At 35.5% G+C, this 15819-nt stretch overlaps 2 pseudogenes; both read left to right on the top strand.

Annotated features, from left to right (window-relative positions):
• The first annotated feature begins 1029 nt into the window (after window positions 1-1029).
• LOC136169955 (poly(A) polymerase alpha pseudogene) lies at window positions 1030-1802 on the top strand (annotated as a pseudogene).
• A 357-nt stretch (window positions 1803-2159) lies between these two features.
• LOC136169342 (metalloreductase STEAP2 pseudogene) lies at window positions 2160-15529 on the top strand (annotated as a pseudogene).
• The last annotated feature ends 290 nt before the right edge of the window (window positions 15530-15819 follow it).

Here is a 15819-nt window from a genome sequence, read left to right as displayed (position 1 = left end):
AGGTTTAACAGAAAATATGTATTATTAAAATGATGAAATGTTCTAAAATTTATGGTAATTATTGCATAACTTGATAAACTTACATGCCATTTATTTGTACACATGAAATGGGTAATGTATATATATGAGCTATACTTCAATAAATTAATTTTTACAAAAGAAGAAAAGGTTTGTCTCATATTAAAAAGTCAATTATTGAAATTCACTACATTAACAGAATGAAGAAAATAATACTTATCAATACTTGAATAAAAAGTCTTTAACAGAATTCAGCACACATTTAAGCTAAAAAATAAAAATTAGAAATGAATCCCTCAATTAAATAATTAGTATTTAAGGAAAGAACTTCACATAAGATAGTTTTTAATTTTCAGGGTCTCTGTATTTTCAACTTAAACCTGAGAATGAGATACTACTTCTTCAGACTGGAGACTTTATGTAATGAAAAAATAAATAATTTGATAAGAATTTGAAAGTAAAAGTATTTATATTTGCAGTGATAGGATTATAGAAAATTCTGTTATAATTTTAAAAAAGAACCTACAAAACCCAAATTATTAAAGTTTTTGCATATGAGGTCAATATATAATCTATTTTATTTTTGTATAACTACAATTTTTGTTTTATAATAACAATAATGTAGCATTTCCAATTTAAAGCAAAATAAGGAAATAGAATACTTGGGTTTAAATTGAAACTTTTCAAAAGTTGTATAAATTCTTTATTTAAAACTTCTCAAAAAAGGGAAAAAGGGGGAAAATGAAAGAAAAAGGAAAGACAAATGAAAAAATGAATTAATCTTCATAAATAAGAAGACTCAAACTGGTAAGATGTCCTTTCTTTCCAAAATATTTATCTCCAAATTCTAGCAGTCTTTTGGCAGAAATTGACAAGATGCACTTAAATATGTATCTTTTATTTAGGCAGTTGGACTTAGCGGAGGCAGGACTCCTCCCTTCCTCTATCTCAGGTCCTTGGTGACAGCTGTTGTCCTGGGAAAGTGGCTACGTGGTGCCTGTGCAGGAGGTGATGTTCTTTCTATTAACAACTCAGGGATCACAACAAATGCAGCAACCACACAAGCATTATAGCATCCTAAGCTATCTGTTTAGCGGACCCCAAAGGAGACTGACTTAAAAGTTAAACTAATTGAGATTCCAAAGCCCTTTGCAGTTTCTGAAGAGTAAGAAGAACTACAATGCAAGACTCTAACTTTGGGAAATTTAGCCTAATGAAAGAGTAGATACAAGAAATCAGAAAAAACAAGAATCTTCCACGATCTGTAATTGAATATGTTGAAGGAAAAATTTTTACACTTGGATCTTGCCAATTAGGAATACCTACAAAGGTGCCAATACTGATGTGTGTTGCAACAAGATATATTGACTGAAGTGACTTTTTCACCTCATTCTATAAATTGAATTTACAGGAAGAAGTGAAAGGTTTAGGAGCTGTTGAAGCATTTGTGCAAGTTATCAAACTGTGTTTTGATGGCTTAGGGATTGATATTTTTTTGCAAGATTAGTACTGCAGACTATTCCAGAATAGTTGGACCTAGGAGAGATAGTCTGCTTAAAAAGTATTAGTAATAGAATATGTGTAAGGAATCTAAATGGTTGCAGGGGAACTGATAAAATTTCACATCTGTTTCTAATTATTGACAGTTTCAGGTTAACAGGGGGCCAGACTTCACACATCTATTCCAATATATTAGGTTTCCTTGATGCTATTTCCTGGACTAAGTAAGTAACAGAACTTGCCAACTTTATTCAAATGTAATAGCACCAACTTTTATGCATTGAATCCTCAGTGTTTTCTAAATGGTATGTGTTTAGATTACATTCAAATTGATTTAAAAATAAATGACAATAAAATATCTCACATTAAAAAAATTGGATAGCCAAATGATCATTAAAAAGAAGAACCAATTAAAAAGACATATAGTAATTTACTTTGAGTTACGGAAAGATTGAAGGCAGGAGAAGAGGACAACAGAGGATGAAATTGTTGGATGGCAACACTGATTCGATGGACATGAATTTAAGTAAACTCCAGGAGTTAGTGATGGACAAGGAGGCCTGGAGTCGCAAAGAGTGGGACATGACTGAGCAACTGAACTGAACTGACATCTATTTCCACATTAACCAAAAGAGTGCGGCATGGACCTGAGGATAAAAAGGTATAAAAGACATTTGGAGACCAGAGCTCGATCCCTGGGTTGGAAAAATCCCCTAGAGGAAGAAATAGCAACCCATTCCAGTTTTCTTGCCTGGAGAATTTCATGAACAGGGGTGTCTGGTGGGCTATACAGTCCATGGGGTTGTAATGAGTCGGGCATGACTGAGCAACTAATACTTTCCTCACACACTTAAATGGTCAAAAATATTTAAAAAAAAATCATGCCAAAGATGTTCCAAGGAAAAGGGAAAATCTTTGAAACAAATGGCTGGGACAACTTATAAATCCTTTAAAACATTGAAACTTGTCACTTATCTCACACCATACATCAAAAATTAATTTGGGGTGAATCATTGAGATAAATATAAATACAGGTATTAAAAAGTTTCTAGAAAATGTAGGTACATATTTTCTCAGATTTTGAGTGAGCAAGTATTTCTTAAATTGGACCCAGAAAATGTAACATTTTTAGAAAAGCATAAGTTGGATTCCTTCAAAATTAAAATCTGCCCATCAAAAAATATGTTTCACAAAATGATGACAGAACAGGACGGGGAAATATTTTATATTTATATAAAATAAATATATGTTTATATATATTTGTCTTTCCAAAATTCATATGTTGAAGTCAAAATTCATATGGCTCTCCAAAATGACCATATTCAGATATGGGGCTTTTAAGGAGTTAATAAAAGTTAAAGAAGGATATAAGCATGGTGCCCTAATTCAATATGACTGGTATAGAAACCAAACCTGCTTACCCACTAATATTGAACATCTAACCTCCAGATTTGTGAAAAATAAATTTCTGTTGTTTAAGCCACACAGACTGATATTTTATTATGAAAGTATAATAATAATAGTTATTACTACTACTACTATTATATATACAAGAATTTCGGTCCAAAATAAATGAATTATTCAGACAGCCTTATAAACCAATAATAGAAGAAAGACAGAAATTCAATAAAATGGTATAAACAGCGACAACAAACATTTTTGATAAGGATGTGGAACAGCAGAAATTCTCCATACATTGCTAAAAGGAGGCTAAAATAGTACAGTCACTTTGGAAAGTAACTTTGGAAGCTCCTTCTTTAATTAAATTACAGTCACTTTGTGAAGTGAAGTCGCTCAGTCGTGTCCGACTCTTTGCGACCCCATGGACGGTAGCCTACAAGGCTCTGTGGTCCATGGGATTTTCCAGGCAAGAATACTGGAGTGGGCTGCCATTTCCTTCTCCAGGGGATCTTCCCAACCCAGGGATTGAACCCAGGTCTCCTGCATTGCAGACAGACGCTTTACCATCTGAGCCACTAGGGAAGCCGATAATAACTTTATGATATAGCAATTCCACTCCTAAGTACTTAAACAAGAAAAATAAAAGCAGAAATCCAAAGGCAGGTACAAGGAAATTTACATGTAATAGCCAGTAATTGGGAACTATCCTAATGTCAGCTAATGAATAATGGATAAATAAACTATGGCCTCAACCTGCAATGTAATAACATGTAGGAATATATAAAAAAAAAAACAAAAAAAAACACAAACTAATGATCAATGAAAGCACTTTAAATGAATGTCATAATCATTATAAGGAGTGGAAGAAGCAAATACAAATGAGTACACGATATAAGATTCCACTTTTATGAAACATTGGAGCTCCATCAAACCAATCTGTTTTGAAATGCACACAGTAGAAATCTCATGTGGAGGAAATGAAAAAGTTCCATGAAGGGCCTTTCTAAGCCAACAGAAATTTTCTGTATTTTGTAGTGGTATGGTTTACACAGTTGATGAATATGTTGAAAGTCATTACAATGGAAATCAATATATGTACACATTTACCCTATGTAAAATAGATTTCAACAAAAAAGTTAAAAATTCAAGGTCATGAGTAATTAGCAATCATGAAAAGATAAGTATTACTTTTGAATTTAGAGGAATAAAAGAAAGTAACCAGCTTAGAATTTATAGTACAATAGCAATTATTAGTTCACCTAAAAACTACCTTCATCATTGAACAGTGCTAATTAAGACATTTTTGCAACTTCTAGAAATTTACTCTGCGGTAGCACCTATAATCTCCACACATTCGGACAGTCTTCTCTCATTATGCTTATCTATTATCTCCTGCTTTCTCTTCCAAAACACAGCCAATATATAAGCTGCCACATTTTCATAGAAAATTCTAAAAATGTTAAGAGTTTTGTTTTCAATTTTCTTCCATTAAATATGCAAACCTAAAGTAGTTGAAGTTATTCTTTCCTACTTATTGGTTGTGGTGGAATAATACTCTCTTCTCCTGATGCCAGTGTAACCCTCATCCAGTCTCTTTTAAGAGACCTAAATTTTCAATTATCTTCTTTTCTAAGAAGTTCCACCCGTTTCCCTTTACCGGTACTTTCCTCAGCATCCCCCAGACTCTAGTCTCTCCCATTCTCTTTTTACAGTCATGTCTTCAAAAAATATTTACAGTTACTTTTTTTCCTCCCTCCCTAAACTCTTTCTAATCAACTTCTGACATTCTGTTTTTATTCTTTTTGTTTGAACAAAATGAGTTTCACAAACTATGTGCCAGTGGATCCAGTGGAAACTTTTTATTTCATACATATTTGACACCCAGAGTGTTAGATTTGTTGACTTCTTCCTCAATACTTTGGTTCTGGGACATTTTATTCACATGGCTTTCTTTCTATCTCTGGCTCATGTCACATTCCTTTGCAGGTTTCTCCTTTGCTTTTTGGTTAATGTTGAGGGAACATCAGAGCCACAGCCAAGGTCTTAAAATTTTCACTCTTTAAACCTGCCACAGACGATGGCACGTACTCCTGTGCAGCTATAATCTTCTTATACTATAGTCTCACACGTGTATTTCTGAGGTCCACATCTAATTCTTGGGCCTCATGTCCTTAGAGTTGACTATTTCTTAGTACTAACCACTTAAGTATTTCACAAGCATCTCAAAACACCACCGTCCCAAGTAAAAGACTTTGCTTTGGTGCCCCCAACTCCGATGGTGCTTTTCTCTTATCCCATCAGTCTGTAATTTTATCTTACCCAGTGATTCATTCAAGTTTCTAAGCTCCTGATCTTGCTTCTTTAAATGATAATCTTCATTTTTCACTGACATCCTCAGCTTCACAATTTTCTACTTCCCTCTTATCTTCTATACTAGTTTGTCTTATTTTAAGTTACCCAAAGCATCCTATTCTTTACTGTTTATAAGATGTATTTTTTCAATTATTTGACCTATATCCACATATTCTAACTGTAATCCAATTTTAATGGGGATTCAGGAGCGACTTTACCCACTTTTCTAGCTTCAGCTCTTATGGAAATTCTTATCCCATAGCATGATTTCAAAAGTATGTATTGAATTAATTAGTTAATTAATGGCAATCTTTTTGTGACTAAGAGCCTAGAAGGAAATAAAACACAATATGTGCACTACCTCAGCATTTGTTGAATGTCCATTTATTCTACTTTCTGCATATTAACAATAAATAATAGAAGAAATTGTTAGTTAATAGTAACATTACAACATTAACAGTTTCTGTGAGAACAAGTTCACTATGATGATAGGTACAAAAACCTCTGGCCCATGTTTGCTAATGCTGTGTGGTTGATTAATCAGTGGAACCATTGGATAATTATGATATTCTGATAAATGTGATAGAAAAAGCACTGAAAAACACAAGATGGCAATCTAAATAGCAGATCAAGGGGGTTGTTTACTGAAAATTGTATTTTGCTTATCATACGTTTCACACATTTTATAGTGAGCTAGTAATACAGTGTTGAAGAAGATAGTCCCATTTTTAATGAATTTACTATCTAGATATATAACAAGACACTGAATTGGCAATTGCAGTACTGTGTCATAAGTGCTAAGTTAAGGTATACACACAGTAACAAGCAAAGTTGCTAAGAGAATTTCAGAGGTGGAAAATGCCAGAGACAAGGAAAATTGTCTTGAAAGATTTGCAGTAATTCAAGAATGGCATAATAGTGACTTGAAATAGAGAGTAAAAACCTGAACAGAACGAATTCTTGGCTTGGATTGAAGAACAGGGACCAGTAAAGACTATCTGTGACTAGCACGAACATCAGAGTCATTTTGCGCCATTGGCCAAGGAAAGAGAGTGCTAGGGACAGGTGGGAATCATCAATAGAAGTCGATCTTGTAGACAAATAAAATGATTCAAATTGTAAATTTTATTTCATAGAAATCTTACGTTTGGAACCCATTTAATATATAAGGATATAAAAATGCTTTTTACCTATTTTTAAAAATGATCTTATTGGCAAATTAGGCTTTGGATAGGAGTATGAGAATGAAAGGCTTCCCTGGTGGCTCAGATGGTGAAAAACCGACCTGCAATGCAGGAAACCTGGGTTTGACCCCTGGGGTCAGGAAGATCCCCTGGAGAAGGAAATGGCAACCCATTCAGTATACTTGCCTGGAGAATTCCATGGACAGAGCAGAGTGACGGGCAGACCATGGGGTCGCAAAGAGTTGGACATGACTGAAAAACTAACTCTTTCACTTCTATTTCATGAGAATGAAAATATAACAAGGAGTTGTAAAGCAGATCTTGCTAGTAAGCGGGGACAAGATGAGGAACCCAAGTGTACTGAAACTGGTGAACACTGACCAGTGGATGTGGCGATAAGCTATTATATAATGGATAATTCCCAAACTAGTTAATTTATACATAAATTAGATGGCATGGAGAACATTAATTTCTTCCAACAGTACTTTAAGATTTGTGCAAAGATTTTCCAAGTGGAAAATTAAAAAATTTCGACCTGAGCAAGTGATCTCTGTTACCTCATTCATTTTTATTGAACACTAAACAGAAACCGATGAGTGTTTGAAAGGAGTAGAGAATGAAGTCTAAGTCTTAGGTCAGTGTCAAGACCAGAATTGCAATAGCAATGCTGTATCCATGTATGAGAAAAGCTTTATCATAGAACAAATGTTTTCTAAGTTCAAAGAGGCAGATTTTACATTAAAGTAGGATTTTAAATTTTATTTTAATTAAGTCATTTAATTCTTACTTTTACACTCATTACCAACACAGCAATATATAAAATAATATGAACTGACAAGCTGGATCTGTCTCATAAATGATTATTGATCATTTCTACATGTTTCTGTTACTAATATGATGCTTTCACTAAGTAAGAACATATACATCAAATAATTCAGTAAATCTTTAATTTGTTAAAGCTGCCTTTAAAATAAATTTTCAAAATAAATGCTAACATTCATAAATTTAATTGCTATATAGTAGTGTGGCTTTAGGGAGTTTTTGTTTTTACATTTATTAAGCAAATTTGCTAAATATTAAACCTTATTTGTAATTATGATGCAAAAACACAGCTGAGGAACTAAACACATAAATTGGGTTCTGTCATATGTACAAATATATGCAGCTTTAAATATACAGAGCATACACAGAATGCTCATGTGATGTAAACAAAAAAGTAATGAATCTAGTTGAAGCTACTATAAATATTGTGATACTTAATTTTATTTATAATTCAACTAGAATATAGAGAGGATAAATTCCATCCTTCAAAGTTGTTTATGCTTCATATAGAAGGGAAATTTTTCTCCTCTAGTTTGTTTTCTAGTTCTTGGCTTTGTTGCTAGCTTTTTCTAGTTTTTCCCATGAATTCTCATTATCATTCTTTGTTCAGTCACTCAATCATGTCCAACCCTTTCCAACTCCATGGACTGCAGCAATCCAGGCCTCCCTGTCCATCACCAACTCCTGGAGCTTGCTCAAACTCATGTCCATTGAGTCGGTAATGCCATCCAACTATCTCGTTCTTTGTCGTCCCCTTCCCCTCCTGCCTTCAGTCTTCCACAGCATCAGGGTCTTTTTCAGTGAGTCAGTTCTTCACATCAAGTGGCCAAAGTATTGGAGCTTCAGCTTCAGCATCAGTCCTTCCAATGAATATTTGGGACTGATTTCCTTTAGGGTTGACTGATTTGATCTCCTTGTAGTCCAAGGGGCTCTCTAGAATCTTCTGCAACACCACAGTTCAAACACATCAATTCTTAGGTGCTCAGTCTTCTTCATAGTCCAACTCTCACATCCATACATGACTACTGAAAAAAACGTAGCACTGATTATATTTCTTGGCAAAGTAATGTCTCTGCTTTTTAATATGCTGCCTAGTTTTGTCATAACTTTTCTTTCAAGGAGCAAGTGTCTTTTAATTTCATGACTGCAGTCACCATCTGCAGTGATTTTGGAGCCCAAGAAAATAAAGTCTGTCTCTGTTTTCATTGTTTCCCATCTATTTGCAATGAAGTGATGGAACCTGATGCCATGATCTTCGTTTTTTGAAAGTTGAGTTTTAAGCCAGTTTTTTCACTCTCCTCTTTCACTTTCAAGAGGGTCTTTAGTTCCTTTTCACTTTCTGCCATATTGTTGGTGTCGTCTTCATATCTGAGGTTATTGATATATCTCCTGGAAACCTTGATTCCAGCTTGTGCTTCATCCAACTTGGCATTTCACATGATGTACTCTGTATAAGTTAAATATGCAGAGTGACAATATACAGCCTTAACATACTAATTTCCCAATTTGGAGCCAGTCTGTTGTTCCATGTCTGGTTCTAACTGTTGTTTCTTGACCTGCATACAGGTTTCCCTAGAGGCAGGTAAGGTGGTCTGTTATTCCCATCTCCTGAAGAATTTTCCACAATTTGTTGTGATCAACAACAGTCAAAGGCTTTAGTGTAGTCAATGAAGCAGAAGTAGAGGTTTTCTGGAATTTTCTTGAGTTTTCATGGCCCAACAGATGTTGGCAATTTGATCTCTGGTTCCTCTACTTTTTCTAAATCCAGCTTGAACATCTGTAAGTTCTCGGTTCATGTACTGTTAAAGCCTAGATTGGAGAATTTGAGCATTACTTTACTAGCTTGTGAAATGTGTGCAATTGTGCCATAGTTTGAACATTCTTGGCACATTATCATTCATATAATTTTATTTATATATTGTCATTCTTATAATTCTAATAATTTTCTCATGATTCTAATGCAAAACTATTAATTCAATAATAACTTTAACTTAGCCTATGTATTTATTGACATTTTATTTTCAAAATCAAGAAGAATTATAAATATTCTTGGCTCTTGAAAGTAAGAATCTCCCTGACAAGCTAGAGTTACATCTTTTGCTGTAACACTTGAACAATCTAACATAAGACATTTAATCAGGACCTCTTTTGAACTCTGGGGGAGAACGTGAGGGTGGGATGTTTTGAAAGAACAGCATGTATATTATCTATGGTGAAACGGACCACCAGCCCAGGTGGGATACATGAGTCAGGTGCTCGGGCCTGGTGCACTGGGAGGACCCTGAGGAGTCGGGTGGGGAGGGAGGTGGGAGGGGGGATCGGGATGGGGAATACATGTAACTATATGGCTGATTCATGTCAATGTATGACAAAACCCACTGAAATGTTGTAAAGTGATTGGCCTCCAACTAATAAAATAATATTTAAAAAAAAAAAAAAAAAAAAAAAAAAAACAGATTATAGGATGAGAAATTTGGGATGTAATGGAATATGCTTTATTATCTTCTAGTATGTTTTTAGAAAATATTGAAGCTTATTTTTGATGCCCTGTCAATAAGTATATATCAAACAAAGTATATATCATAAATAGCATGTAACAATGTGAAAGTAACATATAATATAATCTTACTTGATCAAAGCAGTACACTTGCACTGCATTCTTTAATCTGGTGTGTTCATCAGATGTTCATTCTTTGTTCAAATTTACAGGTATAAATAACAAAAGTTTGATATATAATTTAAGCATTTTACATGCAAATATAGGATAAATAGAAATAAAGGATTCATTTTGAAATTAAAACACCAGTAAATGCATAGGCTAAGTTAGAATTATTATGGACTTAATAGTTTTGCATTAAAATCATGAGATTATTAGAATTAAAAGAATGGAAAGAATTTATTAACAACAAAAACCTTATTAATATTTAAATATACAAGTGTGACTCTCACAATGTGATAGCAATTTAGGATAAAATTTATATAGATATAAAAAAGAGAAAAATTGACATAAATTGCATTTGATATTTTAGAAAAAATACATGCTTACATTTGTTCCTTAAAAATAAACAAAAAAAATTCATGTGATGGCTGTAATCTTTTATTATAGAGACTTAGTTATAAGAAAAATACTTTTAAGAGAACAATTTCTTCTAACCTTTCCTAGATCTTAATAGTACAAACTTATTTAACTTGGGAAGTGGTTTTTCTACTTTAATCACATAGTATTAATCTGGTAATTTTTCTGTGAAAAACCCAAGGGAAATCTTTATAAAGTTTTTGCCATAGATCATTTCTAACCATTTGCAGTATTTTTAAAACATTTATCAGCTTCAGCACTGAATATGATTTTTCTTCAAGCAATCAAGGTTCATTGCTGTGCTATAGATTTTGCAGTAATATAATTTCTTGTGACAATAACTGTAAGAAAATTTAAGGTGACTAGGTGACTCTTTATTGATTTCTCATTTCTGAAGATTTGAAATTATTCTGAGAACACTGTGAAAAACCCTAATACTGTGCTAAATAATAGAGACAGAACACGCATGATATATAATATTCTGATATTACCCAATCTTTTATCTGTGAAAGAGACAGATTTTTAACTAAAATATATTACAAAATTACTACACCTTGTATAACTGATGCTTGAAAACATTTTTGGAAAAATTAAGAAGATGTAATTCAACCTAAAAAGAGATAAGAACAATTAGTACAGCCAAAAAGGATTTGAATTTGGACAGAAGGTACAGCTTGAATAAATACAACTTTATCTGGAGGTGAATATGAGTTATCAGGTTTTGCCCACAGTGAATTTCAGGCAAAGTAGAATTTTCTAGCTCATCCATTTCACACAAGTATCACTTCTCATTAAATTTAATGGCAATATAAATCATATAAGATTGTAGTCATTTTCAGGTTTATCTTTTCCACAAATTGTGTATTTCTTTTCATTTTTACCTTGTATCTAATTCATATTTATACCCCATTACTAGTACCTAGTTATTTATCCAAAAACCTTTGTTGGCATATTACTGATTTAAACTAAGGCATCTTACTTCTGTTATATTAAAATTTCAGCCTGTGGGTTGTATTTTCAATTTTAGATCCAAGTTTAGTCTTCTGTTTTCACTTAATGACAAATAGATAACTAATCATAGAGTGTTTTAGGAGTCAAACTCAGTCACAAGAATAGGATAATCAGCCTATTCAAGGGCATAGCTTTGCCTGAGATATGTATTAGTATATATTATATTGTGTTCTTTATTACTATAGTATATAAAAACACATTTCAGAACATTATATGCATGATAAGGTAAGCTTAAAATAATAGCAATGAAATCTTTACAGTCATACTTGTACTATGAATAAATACTTGTAATAAGAAAAATATAATCCATTTAGAGTTTGACTAGTCTTATGAAAGCAAATATACTTGAGATATGTTTTGAGCGGCTTCAACAGTTCCTACAAATTAATTTCACCTAATCTTTGCATTTTCTGAGATCAAATGCTTCTAAGTTAATAGAGAGTATGTCTTTCAGAGATGTACCTAACACATTTAAGTCCTGGACATTTGACTAAAATCAGGGTTAGAAGCAGGTTGCAAAGAATTGATATTCATAACCACAGGATTGGGTTGGTCATAGTGAAGAATGGGACACTTAATTCTGGGGGTTACAGTGGACCTGGCTTAGAAGAGTGAAGCAAAGTCTAGGTGATGAGACCTAGAGGGTCAGAGTCCAGGAAACAGTGATACAGGCACTACAGAGTGAAGAACCAGGCATAGAACTTCTCTGTGCAGGTGCTTGATAAGTGTTTTCATGAAATTGTATGTGTGTGTGTTGACAGAAACCATGTAATCTCTGGGCTAGAAAAGTCTAATTCTCATAGGGAATCTCAGTGCTATTTCCTGGAGCCCTGATGCCAATGGAGGGGTACAGTGTCAGCCAAATGTTTGTGAGTTCCTGCAGCTTAAGAATCTTTTTCCTTAAATTTTTATGTATTTATTTTTAGATGTGCAGAGTCTTCATTGCTGCGTGGGTTTTTCTCTATTTTCAGCAAGTGGGGCCTACTCTATAGTTGCTGTGCACGGGCTTCTCATTGTGGTGTCTTCTCTTGTTGGGTGTGTGGTCTCAGTAGTTGTGGCTTCCGGGCTATAAAACATAGGCTTACCAGTTATGGCCCACCAGCTTAGTTGTTCTGAGGCAGGTAGGATCTTCCTGCCCCAGGGATTGAACCCATGTCTCCTGCATTGGCACATGGATTCTTTACCACCAAACTACCAGGGAAGCCCTCAAGAATCTTAAATGTTATGTGATTCAGAACTTGTAGAAGACAGTCTATGGGGCCCAACCTCCCCTTGGTTGAAAGAAAGTTGTTTACTTTGAGTTGCAACAAAACAAAACAAAATAAAATAAATCTTTTCTGGGGAGAGTATTAGGAAGGTACCTAGATTTTTACTATGCTGGAATCTGAGCAAACATCTCCAGGTCAGATGAGTCTAATTCCCATAGTCTCTTTGGAGTGATATACAATATAGAGCTTCTGAGCAATCATCCTTTAACCAAGCTTGCCAGTGCTCTTGGGTTAGAAAGTCTGGGCCTTAAGGAAACATAAAAATATTCACAATGGACTGTTTTCTAAAGCTGGTGACCGCAGCAGCAAGAGAGGAGAACACAGTTACAGGGCAAAACTTCTAGGGATGGGACTTCCCAGATATTTCTTGAATGGCTTGTCAAGCTTTTGAGCCACAGAAATTGCCTTTGTGCTTCATCCCATTCCTTTAATATTGTTGTTTTCTTCTCTCTCTTATTTTATCTCTCTCCCTTAAATATTTCTGTGCTTCCCTGGGGGCTCAGATGGTAAAGAATCTGCCTGCAGTGCAGGAGACTTGGATTCAGTCCCTGGGTTGGGAAGATCCCTTGGAGAAGGGAATGGCTACTCACTCCAGTATTCTTACCTAAGAATCCCTGGGAAATCCCATGGACAGAGGAGCCTGGCAGGCTACAGTCCATGGGGTTGCAATGAGTCAGACATGACTGAGATACTAATACTTAAGTATTTCTCTTTTCCATTGCATGTCCGTAAAATATTCTTTTCATCTTCTGTCAAGTGTGTTTTTCCTTCATCACTACACAGAAAGTGTATCCTTTGCCTTCCACTGCTTGAGCCAAACTACTGGCTCTATATTTTGACATCCTCTGAGGGGGATCGGCAGCCATGGACAGCTTCTGAAATACCATGATCTAATTTTCTGATGTGACTCAGAGAGAAGGGAGGAACAGACAAAGGGCATCACAGAAAAAAGGGCCAGTCGGGGGGTACAGAGAGCCTTGCTGTTCAAGGAGACTGCACACAAGCAGCGTTGGCATCATCTTATTAGAAATGCTGATTCTTCAGTCTCCCTCCAGACTTACTGAAACAGATTCTTTGTTTTAACCAGATTCTCAGGATATCCCTGGTGATCTAGGAAGAGTCTATATCAAGGAATGAAACACTGATGGGAAGCCACAAGAGCCTTAGAGAAACTCTTTGGCCTCAGGGGGGGACATAGTATCAAAGATGCAAGAAAGGCACTTTGCTAGTGGTACAGTTGAGACTTTATGCTTTCAGTGCATGGGGCACTGGTTTGATCCCTGGTCAAGGAATTAAGATCCCACATGCCACAGGGCATGGCAAAAAAAAAAAAAAAAAGGATGCAAGGAAGGCCACTATAGGTATAATTGGCCGTAGAAATTTTGCTAAGTCCCTGACCATTTGACTTATTAGGTGTGGCTATCGTGATGTAGTCACAGGAAGCAGAAATCCTAAATTTGCTGCTGAATTTTATCACCACGTGGTAGATGTCACCCACCAAGAAGTTGCTCTAATCAAATCATATCAAATATAATGTTGTTGCCATATATGGGAACATTATATTTTGCAGTGGGACCTGAGACATCTGCTGTGGGTGAATTTTGATTGATGTGAGCAATAACACAAGGATAAACCAATACCCAACATCCAATGTGGAATATTTGGCTTCATTATTCCTGGACTCTTTGATTGTGAAAGGATTTAATGTTGTCTCAACTTGGGCATCTGGTCCTATCACTTTATTGCAAATAGAAGGGGAAACAATGACAGAATTTATTTTCTTGGGCTCTAGAATCACTGTGGAGAGTGTCTGCAGTCTTGAAATTAAAAGATGCTTGCTCCTTGGCAGAAAAGCTATAACAAACCTAGATAGCATATTTAGAAGCAGAGACATCAATTTGCACAAATGTCTGTCTAGTCAGAGCTGTGGTTTTTCCAGTAGTTGTGTATGGATATGACAGTTGAACCATAAAGAAGGCTCATTGCCAAAGAATTGATGCTTCAAACTGTGGTGCTGGAGAAGACTCTTGAGAGTCCCTTGGACAGCAAGGAAATTAAAGCACTCAGTCCTAAAGGAAATCAACCCTGAATGTTCATTGGAAGGACTGATGCTTAAGCTCCAATATTTGGCCACCTGATGTGAAGAGATGACTCATTGGAAAAGACCCTGACACTGGGAAAGATTGAGGGCAAGAGAAGAGGCTACAGAGGACGAGATGGTTGGATGGCATCACTGACTCAATGGACATAAGCTGGAGCAAACTCCAGGAGATACTGAAGGACAGGGAAGACTGGCATGCTGCAGTCGGTGAGGTAGTAAAGAGTCAGACGTGACTTAGTGAATGGCAACAGCTTGGGCACTTCCATTAGGACCTAAGGATGCCGACTGGCATGTTTATATATGCAGCAACAATATTCAAGCTCCGCAGAACATTATTGAACTTGCCGGTGAGTTGAATTTCGTTCCTGTTGATTTGGAATCAGAGCAATTACAAAATTACCCCTGTGACTATTTACCTTCTGGAGAGGACCAGTGTGGTAGCCATAAACCTAGCCATGTTTTTCTTCCTTTATTATTTGGTCCATCCATGCACTAGAAACCGGCAGAGTGACTTCTACAAGATTTCTGATGAGACTGTGAATAAAACGTTGCCCATAGGTGTGATTACTTTTCGGTCTCTGGTCTACCCGGCAAATCTAGCAGCTGGTTATCAGCTTTATGATGGCACCAATATAGAAGCTTTCCACTTTGGTTGGAGACCTACTTACAGTGTAGAGAACAGCTTGAATTACTAAGCTTTTACTTGACTTTGGTTCATCTTGCCTACAGCCTCTGCTTACCAGTGAGAAGTTTATAGAGATACTTCTTTTTCAACATGGCTTATCAGCAGGCATGAGATGTACTTGATATTCATCTGATGCTTCCCTGGTCACTCACATGATAAAGAATATGCCTGCAATGTGGGAGGTCTGGGTTCAATTCTTGGGTCGGGAAGATCCCCTGGAGTGGGGAATGTCAACCCATTCCAGTGTTCTTGCCTGGAGAATTCCATTGGCAGAGGAGCCTTGAGGGCTACAGTTCATGGGGTCACAAAGAAAGAGTTAGACACAGTTGAGCAATTAACACACACAGCAAAATACTTGATTAGTATAGTTAGTAAAATATAAGGTTGAAAGAATCCATCTG

This window comes from Muntiacus reevesi, chromosome 5 (assembly GCF_963930625.1).
Source record: "Muntiacus reevesi chromosome 5, mMunRee1.1, whole genome shotgun sequence".
In the NCBI taxonomy this organism is placed as follows: domain Eukaryota; kingdom Metazoa; phylum Chordata; class Mammalia; order Artiodactyla; family Cervidae; genus Muntiacus; species Muntiacus reevesi.
This window is presented reverse-complemented; position numbering and strand designations above follow the sequence as displayed.